Source organism: Thunnus thynnus, chromosome 18 (assembly GCF_963924715.1).
Source record: "Thunnus thynnus chromosome 18, fThuThy2.1, whole genome shotgun sequence".
Taxonomy (NCBI): Eukaryota; Metazoa; Chordata; class Actinopteri; order Scombriformes; family Scombridae; genus Thunnus; species Thunnus thynnus.
Window position 1 is genome coordinate 23583401 of NC_089534.1, and position 13735 is coordinate 23597135.

Below are 13735 nucleotides of genomic sequence, written 5' to 3' on the forward strand. Positions count from 1 at the left end.
CCTTTAATGGAGGGGAAGTTGTCAGAGCTCAAAAATGGAAATTTTAACAACAATATCTACAATTCCTTGTCAACTGAGCAAGTTCCATCTGCTGATAAAGATCATGTGATATGGCTGAGAGCTCCAGAATAGCTGCTCAATGGACCTTTATTAATGTGTTCTGATGCTGTGAAAACTTGCTTACATCAGTAATGTTTGCAAATGCAGCTGTAAATAAAGCATTTTTATTACCTAAAATGGAGAAACACAAAAAATACAACAGTATGGTACAAACAAATAATCAGTTTTGTACATGTATATACCTGTAATTTACATTTATATAAAAAAATACAGATTTAGATTTACAAATCCACTTTAGATTACTTTCTGAGTAAATTGTTTGGGTTTCTAGTTTATCATGTTATTTGATAGTGGAAAGGAAGCATAGGCTACATTACAGGATTGTAGGAAAAAGTTTAAGTTACACATGTTGCACAACATGCATGTTTAAAGATGGGCTTACTGTTATAATTTTAATGCTCCCCTCCACTCAAAAATGTGTTTTTCTTGACGCCCTCCTCTCACTTTGAATTTCTTTGTAGTCACAACTTTTTTACAACAGAAAGCTAAATACCCACAGCTCTGTGCAGATGTCAAAATCTGGCTGTGATAGTACCTGCTGATCATCACAAATCTTAGCTGTGATTTCTACCCATTTACACCTGTTTGCACGCTAATGTGAAAAACAAGCAATATGTAGCTCATCGCCCAGACGGCAGGGTAGACTGAGGTTAGTTCTTGAGCCATCATTGGTGTAATAGATTATCAAGAAAGATCTGAGTAGAAATAATACACCACAGGTATAAAAATGATTTGTGCTGACAGGTATATTTCTGCTACAGCAGCAAAGTGGCGAGGTTATGAAATGACTGGAGCCAAATCTTGGTAATGCTCATTGGTTATATGCCATAATGACAACCAAGGGTTAAAAGCTCAAATTTAAGGGCAAATTGCCCCTTCAGCTCCCCATAAACCCAAATGACAGACAAGCAAAGCCATAGCTGCATCTTCAGGCACAATTTGCCCTTTGTAACCTGCGGTGCACTCATGTAGGTTTGGTCATAATGTAAAGACTGTAGTCCATTACCTGGTGATGTCAAATGAGCTTCTGAAGCACTGATAGACTGCAGCCACAAAATGTAATCACTGTAAATTGGATTTTGAGAGGTGAGAAATGAGCGCATCGCAATTTTGAATGATTATCTCGGCAGGTGTGGTGGTGGTGGTCCATGTCTGGGAAAAGATTTTTTTTTTTTTTTTTAATGAAAATGCACTTTTAGACACACATACACAGACATACTCTGTCCTTCTGACTCCTGGGAGAGCAGCTGTGTAGAGGGGATTGAATCTGGAGAAAGTATTCCAGTTACTAGAGTTAACAAATGGTACATTATGTTCTATATTACTTCTTTTATTGCAACAGTTATTACTTTTCTTGCATTGATCTGCAAGACTGATGAACCAGAGATTGACGTCATTGTAGCGTCAAAGTTTGCAGGGAGCTGGTGCATCAACAATAGAGGCCCTACAATTAGCAGAATGGCTAATCAGCAAAACCAAATCGACATGATGATGAAGAAGAGCGATGGTGCACTTAGCGCAGCGGCAGTTTTTGTTTATCTCAGTGGGGCGGAGAGACAAATTATCTATTTATTTATTTGATAGGGACAGAGCACATTAATGAACATCAGTATTAAATACAAGCTGTAAACATGCTAATTGTTTAGATCATTCATCAAGCAAAAGCAGCAAAGATGATCTGTTTCCGTCTTACTGTAATTCTTAAATGTGAGGATTTGCTGCTTTTCTCTGGTTTATATAGTGAATGTTTTGGGGTTTTTGGTCTTTTTGTTGGATGAAGTTTTGTTTGAAGATGTTACTTTTAGCTCTCGGGCATTTGTCATTATTTTTGGATATTTTATATAATATGCTATATATAATTAATTGCACTTATATGTGTAAATTTGTTTCATACCTGCTAGTTTTGCACAATGATACACACCAATTTGCAAATCTCCATCAAAGCTAATTAAATTTTGTCTACAATAATGGTGACCAGTTGATGAACATGATATGACAAACAACCACTAAGATTTCTGAAAAGGTATACTTGTGGTCATTCATTCAATCTTCATGTACACTTGGAAAGAAAGGAGAAACAAAAAATTACACTTAACTGGAGTCTTTAAACTAGTACAATCATAATGTATTACTTCAATGTGTTTTGATATTATTTGCAATGATGCTGCCAGTGGAGGAGCTGACTTTAAAGGACAGGTTGACAATTATCCAAGTCTGTCTTAAAACAAGTCAGGTGTCCAACTGAATCTTGAAACAGGTTTTTCTTGCTTCATTCCTCCTGTTCATACTGAAGAGAATAACTGACAGTGTAAGTTTATCTGAAGATAATATCAGGCTTCAGCTGTCAGTCAAATAAAGTGGATATCTTCCACTTCTACAGTCTTTTTAGTAAAAAATTCCTTCTGTGTCTCGACGGACAGTGTTTTCCTGCTCAGTTGAGATGGAAAGATTGTAACAAAAAGAAGGAATTTGGCACTAACAAGACTAACTTTGAAAGATATGGACTTAATTTGACTAATTTGGACGGCTGAAGCTTCATATTAGCTTCAGATAAACATTTTTGCTCAGAAGAAGGAAAGTACATCATGGAGAGATCTTCTAATGTTCAGTATGAACAGGAGGTTTGATTACAGCAAGAAAAACATGTGCCAATGTTCATTTGGGCTCCTGACTGTTGTTTTAGGACAGACTTGAATAATTGTGAAACTATCCTTCAAGTGGATTTACCCTCCAGTAGAACCCTGATTATGAAGTGGTGTTAACTGAATAAACTGACACTGATTCATAGGTTTCAAAACATTGTTTGTTTTCTGCACCTCTGTGCAGCTTGTTTGCAGCCTTGGCTGCAGAATTATAAGCAGTTTCCTCTCTGAACTCTGTGCTAATGAGCTCGGAGGAAAGTAGAGGTCAGACTTCCGCTCTGCTGCTCAGTGAGTGCAGACACATAATGCAGGCCTCTGATTAAATGGCCCAAAATGTCCTGATGGATAATCCATTAATGCTGTCACTTGTGCATAAAAACAGGATAAAAAGTCATTTAACACCCAATTTAGAATAATTAAAATAACAATTCATTGTAAGACAACTCAACCCACGAACAATTATTTATTAATAAAGTTGTCTCATTTTTGTGCATAACTCCAAAAAAGTAGACAACAGCCACTCAAAATCAAAGATCAAGGATTTCTGTCTGCAGTCAGAAGAGATACTAGTTCCTCCACCAGCAAGAGCCTCAGTAAATCACAATGCACGTCGAGTCCATTTTATTTGGCACAAGATGCATCTCACCTTGTGTAATTTGAGGAAGGATGTATTTGGGCTTTTCACGTGCAACAAGTTCAGGTCTCTAGGAAACTGTGTACAATAAAAGGGTAAGCACATAATTGTCTTGAATGTAATGAATAGTCTAGGCTGATGACTCTCTACAGTGTCTGAGAGAAGATTCCTTTCACTTGCTGTTTTCTTCAGTTTCCAATATTCTGACGCTCTGCTGTCTTGTATAATAAAATCTGATGATAGATTGTTGCCTCCATGTTGCTGATACTCTGTGAATATCATCTAAAACAGTCTGATGCCATGTTCATCTTTGATATTAAATTTACTGTTGCACTGACTTTGAATATTTCAGCCTTGTGATGAAGATGAGAATTTACTATTTACACACTGAAATACTTGTACAAACAGTATGAAACTCATATGTACAGTTTACGTATATACATGCACATGATTGGAAGTCCTGGTTTTTGTGGACGTTGCACAGTGGAGGCATTTTACATGTATGAAGTGATGACATGGGGTTTTGAAGGGTTGACATTTATTTCAATATTTATTGAATTGAAACTACTGATAATTTAGTCATTCAAGTATTTTTTTGTTGGATTATTTACAATGGAGATATAGGAGACCAAAGAGAACGGTTGAAAAGTTGAAGGAGATCAGATAAGAAATGATACTTAAATGAACTCTTAAAACTCTTCTCCGCTGACTGACGTTCACTCAGAGAGGATTTTTTTTTCTTTCTTTCAGTTGTCACTGTCTGAGTGACAGTATCTACTTTGTTACCGAGAGCTTCCAAAATGTGCGGCAGAGTGCAAAACATTAGTCTAAAAATAAAAATACCTGCCTGTGTGCCTGTATTGTGAGTGGTAAAGTTGGCTGAATGGCCTCGATTAGGTTTAGATTGAGATGATAAGACACCAAACAGGAAGGTGTGGTTTGATTCTGGGTTTTCCCTGATCAGCATCAAGTTCACAAAATAAGACAAACAGAGTTAAAGCTGTTTCTTTCATAATGACAGCATAAAGTTTGCCTCTCTTGACCTAATAATTGGATTCAAATCCTGAAGGGGTAAAACCTATTGTTTTTGTTCCAATTATTATTATTGTTTTCTCCCCTAAAAGTGTCTGAGGCTCAGCAATCATGAGTCCAAAACCAACCAAATTTGGTAAGTGGGTTCCTATGGCCCTCCGCTACTCAGGCACCAATAATCACCCATGTCAGCCAGATGGTGGCGCTGTAACGATGAACTTTACGTTTTGGACTAAGACTTTTGAACCGTAAGTCTTTCAAACAAAATTCTTTTTTCCTGGATTCTGTTAGACCAGAAGAATTTATCCATATAAGCCACTCCCATTTGCATCAAGATAGATTTTCCATCATTTTGAGTTTTGTCCGAAACCGGTTTTTTCACTGCTCCTCCTACAACTTTTGAGAAATTGTCAACAAATTTGGCATACTGCCTTAGGGGACTCAGATAGACAATTCCTCTTTAAATGAGCAATATTGGTCCAAAAACATGGCCGTCACCGATCAAAAAACTTTGCAAAGGGTGGGGTTTAGCAAGAAATTGGCCATAACTCATTAATTTTTTATGAGTCAACATGAAACTTTACATGTTGAGTGTTCACTGAGCACATCAGTCGATGCATAACATTTGGTGACAATTGATTAAGTGGGCATTGCTTATTACAACAAACCTAAAATCCTAGACAATCACATTCTAAACTTAAAAAAAACAAAGAAACAAACAAACAAAATACAAAAAACCCAGAAAAACAAACAAACACACACACACACACAAAAGAATCAGCTGTATGTCCTACAGAGCTTTTTCAGCACATCCACTGAATTTTGACAAAAGTTTGCCTCTCTGCAACCTATAGTCATTGTCTCATGTTGTAAGAAGGTTTGCAGAAACCATGTCTCCTCAGAGACTCAGTCAATAAATCATCTACAGAGGTCCAGGGTTCAAATCTCAGGGTGTCCAATTCAAACTTGCCAACCATGTGGTAATTAATGGATGTGGCATGTTTTCAAATTCTTCTGAAGGTCACATCAAGTTGAAGACTGCCTTTTGTGATTCTTTTATCAATCTTCTATCTGATTTGGTTAATTTATAATTATAGGCAAATACCATATTCATACATCAAAGGGGAAATGCTCCAAACCCCCCTAATAAACTTTGTTTATGATGGATTTTGTAAATTATTTTGAATCCCTAAAAGGTATTACAAATAAATTACATTTATTGAATTTAGATAATTTTTTCCTTGCATACATTGTGATGATGAAACGAGTGTTTGACTGGTCTCGCTCCTTCTTTAATCAGAGTTAAACTAGCAGAAGTGACTTTGCTCGGCTTTGTGAAACCTGAAACCTGCTCGTTGCTGCTTGTGGCTTTAATTTTGGCTGATCGATCTGCTTCCGTCTGTCGACTGAGAAAAGGTTTGAACCCACAAATTGCTGCTTGTTGCTATATTTTCTACAGTGTGTTGCTCCTGACTTTTACATGCTGATTCTCAATGGATGTCACGTCCAAGCTTGAAAGGAAGGCGTTTGTGGACATTAAACTACATGTTAGAGTAGACAAACTTATGGATCTTTTGGGGAAACTCAGCAGTAGAGAGATGACAGCAATTGAAGGCAGAGAGAGATGAAAATCACATGCAACAAAAAGTCCCCAGGCTGGATGCAAACTGAGGACGTTGTGGTTCATGGTTAGTCCTCCACTCAAAAATATGTTTTTCTTCTTTTTCCTACAATTTAATGTTTTTCCCTTCACTGTGTAGAATGTTGTATGTGCAGAGTTTGACACTTGAAGGCTGTTTTCACATTCATCTGCTGAAAGTGGAAAGCTTGTTCATTGAAAATCTGACTTTAAGTGGCAGGCCTACGAGCATGATTTGTCACATCACAACTAGATTGGAAGCCAATTGTGGTCCAATATTTAACTTGGACCACGATTGAAAGAGAGATGTGGAAACTTGAAGCCTCCAGTGCGATAACACTGCGAATGGATTTTATAGTGAAGTTGGAGACATCTTGTGTCCAGCAGTTAAACTTTTGGGATTAAATAGATTTGCGTATTCATCTATCGTGGAATTTTTAAGAAGTGGAGAAGGAGTAGATGTAATTTTAGGGATTTAAAAATGGTAACTATACTTTTTTTTGTGGAATAACCACATCCGATTGTTCCAAGCAGAGTATTCTTACATGTCTGGAGGGGATCTTTAAGCCATAGCCACTAACAATATCAAACAACAATATCTCCTGCAAAGAAAACTGAGGAGGCTTACACATAGTGCTACTCAGTTTTACATGCAGTAAGCTCTGGAAACTTTAAGTGCTCTTTAAGATGAAAAGACAGGTTACAGAACAGAAAATGTTCTTCAGACAGTCTTCAGACAGGCATAAAGGCTTTTAATATAACTTTGCCCTTGCTTTGGTGAAGGGTTGTCTGCTGAAACATCAGTACAAGACATCAAACAGCAAACTGCGGCCATAGTATTGAGACTATTATGTGTAGTTTATCAAATCAAAACAACTTTATTGTCCACCTTTGTTGCACAAAAGCAGAAATTTGTGGTCAGCTTGCATCACAATGCTCTCACACAACCAGTTTATCTGAAATCTGCTCGATATATATATATATATTTCTGTTTTTAAACGTTTCTGTATTGATTTGGTGTGTTTTTCTGTTTGCTCATGTTCTTCATATTTCACGATGACGAGTTCAAAGAGGAAAAGAGACACATTTAACTTTTATTTTGAAGGCACTCACCGGATCTCGTGCATCTTATTTTGTCTTACTTAACACCATTTCCTGAAAAACGCCAGCTGGTAGTTCGCCTCCGGGCTAAGAGCGACAGCAGTGTGTTAAATCAACGCACTGTGAGCAGTCAGCCTGTCCGCAGCTCCGTCACCACTTTATTCTCACTTCAGCAGCACATGACATCGCAGCGGGACTCTACACACACGCCAGACTGAACAGTCCAAACTTTCTCTGCAGCTGCCGCATCTGGAAGAGCAGGTGAGAATAATTCCACGTTTATAAATTCATAATTTGCGTTACAACAGGCGACGTACGTGCGACAACAGCGCTGGGCAGAAGTCCCAAATGTCCCACTGATTTATAACTACAGGGCAGATATTTAAAGCTCAAACAACAAGTTGAAGATCTGTAACTGCGTCAAAAGAAGTAGACGCATCTTTTTCAGGTTGGTTAACAGGTGATAGAAGCAAGAAATCATTACCTAGAGGCTGTGAGGCGTTTAATGGAGAGCTTATGTATTATAGGAGGCTCTTTTTTGATGCTTTTTAAATAATAATTTCTAGATTTGAACAGCTTCTTAATGATAAAAAGGATATTTGCATGAGGAACATATATAACAGATAATTCATGCTTAGTCTAATCATACATTTCTCCTTAAACATCTACACTATACTTGTGTAATCTGATTGTCTGCAATAAAAATCTTATATATCCATATGTATATTTTGGATCACTGGGACAGTAAGCTGTATTCTGAGTGTTATTGTGGGTTTCTAATGTGGTTTTAGAATGAGAGTTTTAAATTTAAACAAGACTGATGTGAACACAAACCCACTTCAAAAAGCACTTATCACTGTGTAAACAAGTGGCTCCTATCAGCCTGCTGCTATGATACAGACAAGCTCACAGGAAGAATTTCCTTTTTTTCCCCTGTTTGAACTGAGTATGTGATGGATTATTACCACGTCTGCCTGATCAACACGTCGATTCAGTTTATTTATGTGTAATTCATCCAGAACAGCTGATAGAGCTGGCATTGCATTCATGCAGACTTATTTTGGCTATGTGTAAATGAATATGATAGACGTGTTTTAAAATAATGTATTCTTATTTTGAGTAGAGCTGCAATGATTAGTCGATTAATCGATCAGTCAGTTGACAGAAAGTTTATCAGCAACAATTTTGATGATTGAATTAGTCATTTTTCATTCTCTTGTTTTAGATTCTCAAATGTGAAGATTTGCAGCTTTTCTTTCTCATATGTTTAATCTGTGTTCCTTTTTAGGTTTTGGAATGTTGGTCAGTCAAAAGCAAATTGAAAGTGTTGGCTTTGGTTTCAGAAAGCTGGGTGATTAATTGAGGAAAATAATCAGAAGATAAATTGATAATTAAAATGATCATTAGTTGCAGAGGCCTTGTAGAAGCATTTTGTCATTTCTTTAGAAGTTGTTTTCTACATGGATGTTTTAAATGTGTATTGAATAGTAGTACTGTGTATCAGTGTTTTTGTGCTTAATATTAGGAAATGAAAGAAAGTTCTTGTTGCATTGATTTAGGGAGATTTGTTCTTTCATTAGTAATGAGCTGCAGAAGTGGTGCCCTGTCCTCTCAGAATGTATTTATTCATGAAATTAAAGATTTCATCACGGCAGGAATTTGCAAGATTAAAAACATGTATCCTACTTAAAATACATCTTATCTGCCCACATTCCTGGTAGATTTTAAAAATAAAATGATGGATAAAGTTTTTCAGTTAACTAACATTGTTTCTCTATTTAAAACTTTTGTTCTGTACTCTTGCTCTCAAACAATCAAACATCACCAGTCCTAGTTCAAGGCAGCTACTTTCCTAGTAAATTTACCAACTAAACCAAATAATCTCAACAATATAGGCTGAATTATAGAATGAGATTTTAATGTTCAAGTTTTGTTTAGACACCCAGAGAGGTGTTGCCTCAACTCTGTGGACATTTTGTAGACTGTAGTTTGGTTGTTTTGTATTAGATAACAGTATATGAGGGCTGATGTATTTCATTGCTTTCATATGAATAGGGGTACCTAATAAACTGGAATTTTTGTTGTTGTGCAGCTAGTAGCAGCTTCAAATGTTGTTTTTTTGGGGTTTTTTTTTTGCCAAATACAGAGTTTAATTTGTCTTGTAATTGTTATGACTAAACCATAAGTTGAATGCACAAATCTTTCTGCATAAGCTTGAGGTTTTTTCCTCAGCAGGGCAAACATTTCAGTGAGATTTTTCACATTGTCTGGCACAAACCAGAACTCACATTCCCACTCACACTCCCTTACTGTATATAGTAAGGTACGGCTTCTTTCTGCAGAGATGTCTCATATCCATTTCCGCCTGGTATTAAGGGGGCAGTTTGGTTTTAGGATGGGAAAACGACTTTGGCCTTGAGCTTTTGTGTAAAAGGCATGCACTTCTGGCCAATGGCCAGGAACAGTACTGTCACTTCAGAATTTTGCTTTATTTGGCTTTGACCTTTGTGTACAGTTTTCTTTTTTTCTTTTTTGGGGGGATGTTGTGTATACAGTGTGTGTTTGTGTGTGTGTGTGTATGCATGTGTGTATAAGATGCTTGAAAACTGTATGAATAGTGCAGCTCCCCAGGTGTCTAATCTACCTAAAAATGTATGCAGATTATTGTGGAAAAATAGCTTTTGCGTTTGCCTCCTCATTATGTGTGTGTTGTGACAGGTCTGTGTGGATGTCTATGGTGCACTGAGCAGAGCAGTACTGCAGTGAAAGTTCAAATTTGTTGAACTTTCACCCTAGTTGTGCTGACCTCAGTGGGTGCAGATAGGCTAATCACTGTTGACCACAGCGTGAACTGAAGGATGGACAAAAAATGAGTTACTTGCATTTCTGAATTTCCAGAATTGTACAACAAACTGGCCTCATATGGAGACCAAACCAAAAAGATATCACTTGGTAAAATATCAGTGTGCAGATGTAGTGATTTGATACAAAGACACTGAGTCTCTGAAACGTAGCGATCTACTGCTAGCAACATTAGCATTGTAGCTTGTAGGTTTTCATAAGTCAGTCTACCAGGTAATCAGAAGAGATGAAGGTGGCGCCATTTCATACAGCACTATTGGGCATTCCAGAGCACTAAATTAATAAACTGTAATTACATATTTGGTCAAAACTTAGTCAGAATTGAGACCAGAATCTGACTTTTTGACATATGTTTTACTGTACCAAACAAAAAATATAATGCCATAAAAATTAGTTTTTTGGGGGGAAAGCATGTAAAATTTAGCTGTTGAGATAGCTTTAGCTGAAGCTAACATACCCACTTTTTCCTAATTCCTGAAATTGAAAAATCTATTTTGATGCTCCAATATCTCAGTAAATGAGTTTGTTATACCAGGTAAAGTAACTAAATATAATCATACTGGACAATAAAAGTTAACACCACATAAACTAGTCCTACTAAAAGGCAGCTAACCTAGCTTAGCAGAGTAGCAATAACTGACATCTCTGCAGCCTCTGACTTGAGTGAAATGTACATGATTTGATGTGGTTAAGCTATATATATATATATATATATATATATAATTATATATAATTATATATAATTATATTTAATTAAAGATACATTTATTAAATGAGTTCATTAGTGTGATATGAAATGAAATATCTGTTTCACAGTTTGGCTTAGTGAAGTGGCTTTTTTCACTTCACTGTAGTTACTGCTCTCTGCCTTTTGTAAGGAAGTAACACTTAGAGTGAGCCATGGAGCTGGTTGTTGAGGTCCTTGAGTAATATTTTCTAACTATTGTAGAGCTCTTGAGCAGGGCATTTAAAACACCGTTTAACCTTACACTTTAAAAATAAATTTCTAAAAAAGAATTTAGGTTTATATTTCTTAGCTTATCTGTCTGTGTGGGCTGGCGTTAGTGGCAGCAGGATGAGCAGCATTGTGGAGGAGCTGGGAGGTTTTCTCCCACAATGATCAGCCTGCTGCTGGACAGTATGACAGCAAGGAGTCAGCGTTGAAGGCAAGGTCAAAGCTTCAAAGGGAACAAAAACTCTTCCACATCTGCTTTTACCTCCAAATGGAAATTACAAAAGCAAACCACAATTTTTTTTCTATTCTCTTAGAGTGACTCATCTGTTTTAGAAGTCAGTTCATTGGCTTTTAACACAATGTCATTGGAAATTTGGTGAAAATAAATCCCTTATTGAACAAGACAGCGCAATATTTCTTGTACTTACAGCAGCACTTTAAGTGGGATTAAACTCTAACTTCTGTTCAATTTATTGCACTTGTGATTGTGTAATGTTGAGAGTGGGGCTGCATTAGTTGCATCTCAAGTTTCAGTGAGCCAGCGTATTCTTTTTTTTTTTTATCATCAATCATTCTCCATGATTCAAGCAGAAACAGATGAGCTGGCAAGCAGTGTAATTAAACTTCAGAGAATACCCCAAACTCCTTGATTTCCTGGTATTCCATCAGTCTAGATGTCAGGTAAGAATTGATAAACAGAGATGACAGAGGTACATCCATCCTCCCACTGCCAGCACACACTCGGTATTATCAGCCAGAAATGGATCGTTTGTTAAAGCAAATGTTATGTGTGTATGTGCGTGTGAAGGCTACGGTATCCGTACCATCACTGAAGTTCTAATCATCTGTAATAGCAGTAGGCTAATTTAGAATAGTTTTAAACCTTAATGTGAAATTATACCCTTATTATTACACAAGACACAAAATGCAAAACAGCAAATATAGCATCTTAAAACCTATTAAGTGTCTTTTATCTTCATGAAATCCTTAAAAACAATTAGCACAGGAAAGATTTCATGGTTTATGTATGGATCCTGATCATAATGTTTATTTATGGCACATTATGTATTTATGTTAATTAACATTGGCTTATATGTTATCAGATTATTTAAAGCTCTCGACAATCAACAAAGGGCAGGGGAGGGAGGAGGTGGAGGACTATTTAGCAGTAGCAACCCAACAGATCCCGCCATGATAGTTAAGGTTCCCAATACGCCCACCATCCCAGGAGCAGAGACTGTAGAGTAGTACCCTTTTATACCAAAAACCATCAACAGGCTCACATACAAAGACGTATCTTGTTCAAATTTGTATTTCATTGTATCAAACTGCAGACAATGTAGATGTAGATTCTTACAGATAAATTCAATACGGACTACAAAAGTGAGCATCTAAATGACTGTATGTAATGTATTCAGAGATTACCTGTGATGACTATTCAGTTTAGGAGCTGTGGTTGCTTGTTCCATTGATACTAATCCATATAATCTTAAAGTCTCTTAATAATCTTAACATTCTCCTTGTTGAAACAGTTGGGTCCAAAGAGTATCATCCTCTTTACTGGGAGACATGTTAGTGCAGTCAACTGTTGCATCACACCTGATGTTCTTCCATTTACCTTGCTGCCTAATATACACCCACCAAACACTTTATTAGGAGCACCTGTGCAATCTAATGCAATCCAATACAACAGCTCGGCCATAAATTCTGCTTTTATGAAGCATTTTCTCTCTATTAATTCTACTTCATGTTTGTTATTGAGGTTGTTGTGGGTGGTGATGATGTACTGGAGTGCATTATGTTGAAATAGGTTACTAATATTGGGGTGGACAACATATTAGGAAACCATTTCAATCAGTTTTTGTTGCCACTCAGATGTAAATCAATGCCTCAATATGGTGTATGCACATCTTAACATGATATCAGGTGTGTAGGCAAAAAAGCCAAAACAATCTGAAGAAAAAAGAATGCCCGCAGAGGGAGTTCATCAGATAATTAAGCATTACCTGCCCATAATGTCTCTGTATCTCTTTATCTTGCCCATGAAGCCAAGACAGTAGTCAGTTTTGTTCTAGGACTGCAAATAATCTGAATTTTTTTTTATTATCGATTAATCTACCGTTTATCTTCTCAATTAAGCGAATAATCATTTTCATCTATAAAATGTCAGGAAATGCTGAAAAATATCCATCACAATTTTCAAGAATCTAAATCCCAAATATATTCAGTTTACAATGATATGAAAAATTGAATTGTCCTTTTGCTTTAAAAAAAAAATTACTCAAACAATTAATTAACTGTCTGTCAACAAGACTTTGCAGCTCTGCTTGGTTCATTAAATTCCTTCTTTAAACAGGTCATGTCTGAGATCCAGTCCTAACTGTAGGCTTTAGTTCGATGTTAAAAAAAAACAAGAGTCATTAAAAAATGTACCAGAGATTTTCATAATGCTCACATGAAGTAACTTCTGCAGGAGCTGCAGGCAACAATAAAATAGCAGGATGATTGGTGATGTTAAATGGTGAGTAAAAGTAATTTTCAGCATGCTTAGATGGTTCTATTTCCCAGAGTTTCATAGCTGTGAGAGTGATTTCTCCACTCATCTTTAATTTGATACCATTAAAAAGAAAACATTCCCTTGGCACCTTGTGCAATATCCAAAATAATGAATTTTCACCTGTACTATTTACAGCTTTGTGAGTTTAATCACTCACTGTTCTCAGCAGTGCTCATTTTACGCTTATAGCACA

The 13735-nt window shown here is 36.6% G+C and overlaps 1 protein-coding gene across 2 annotated transcripts in view; it reads left to right on the top strand.

Moving 5' to 3' along the window:
* esr2a (estrogen receptor 2a) overlaps positions 1-13735 on the top strand; it is a 56558-nt gene that overhangs the window by 25547 nt on the left and 17276 nt on the right. The window contains exon 1 of one of the 2 annotated variants that reach the window (XM_067572097.1): positions 7240-7429. The exons of the other annotated variant lie outside the window; for it this stretch is intronic. The gene's annotated coding sequence lies outside the window, so the exon portion shown is untranslated. Of the gene's footprint in view, positions 1-7239; positions 7430-13735 lie in introns of those variants that run through there. 2 annotated transcript variants of the gene reach the window in all.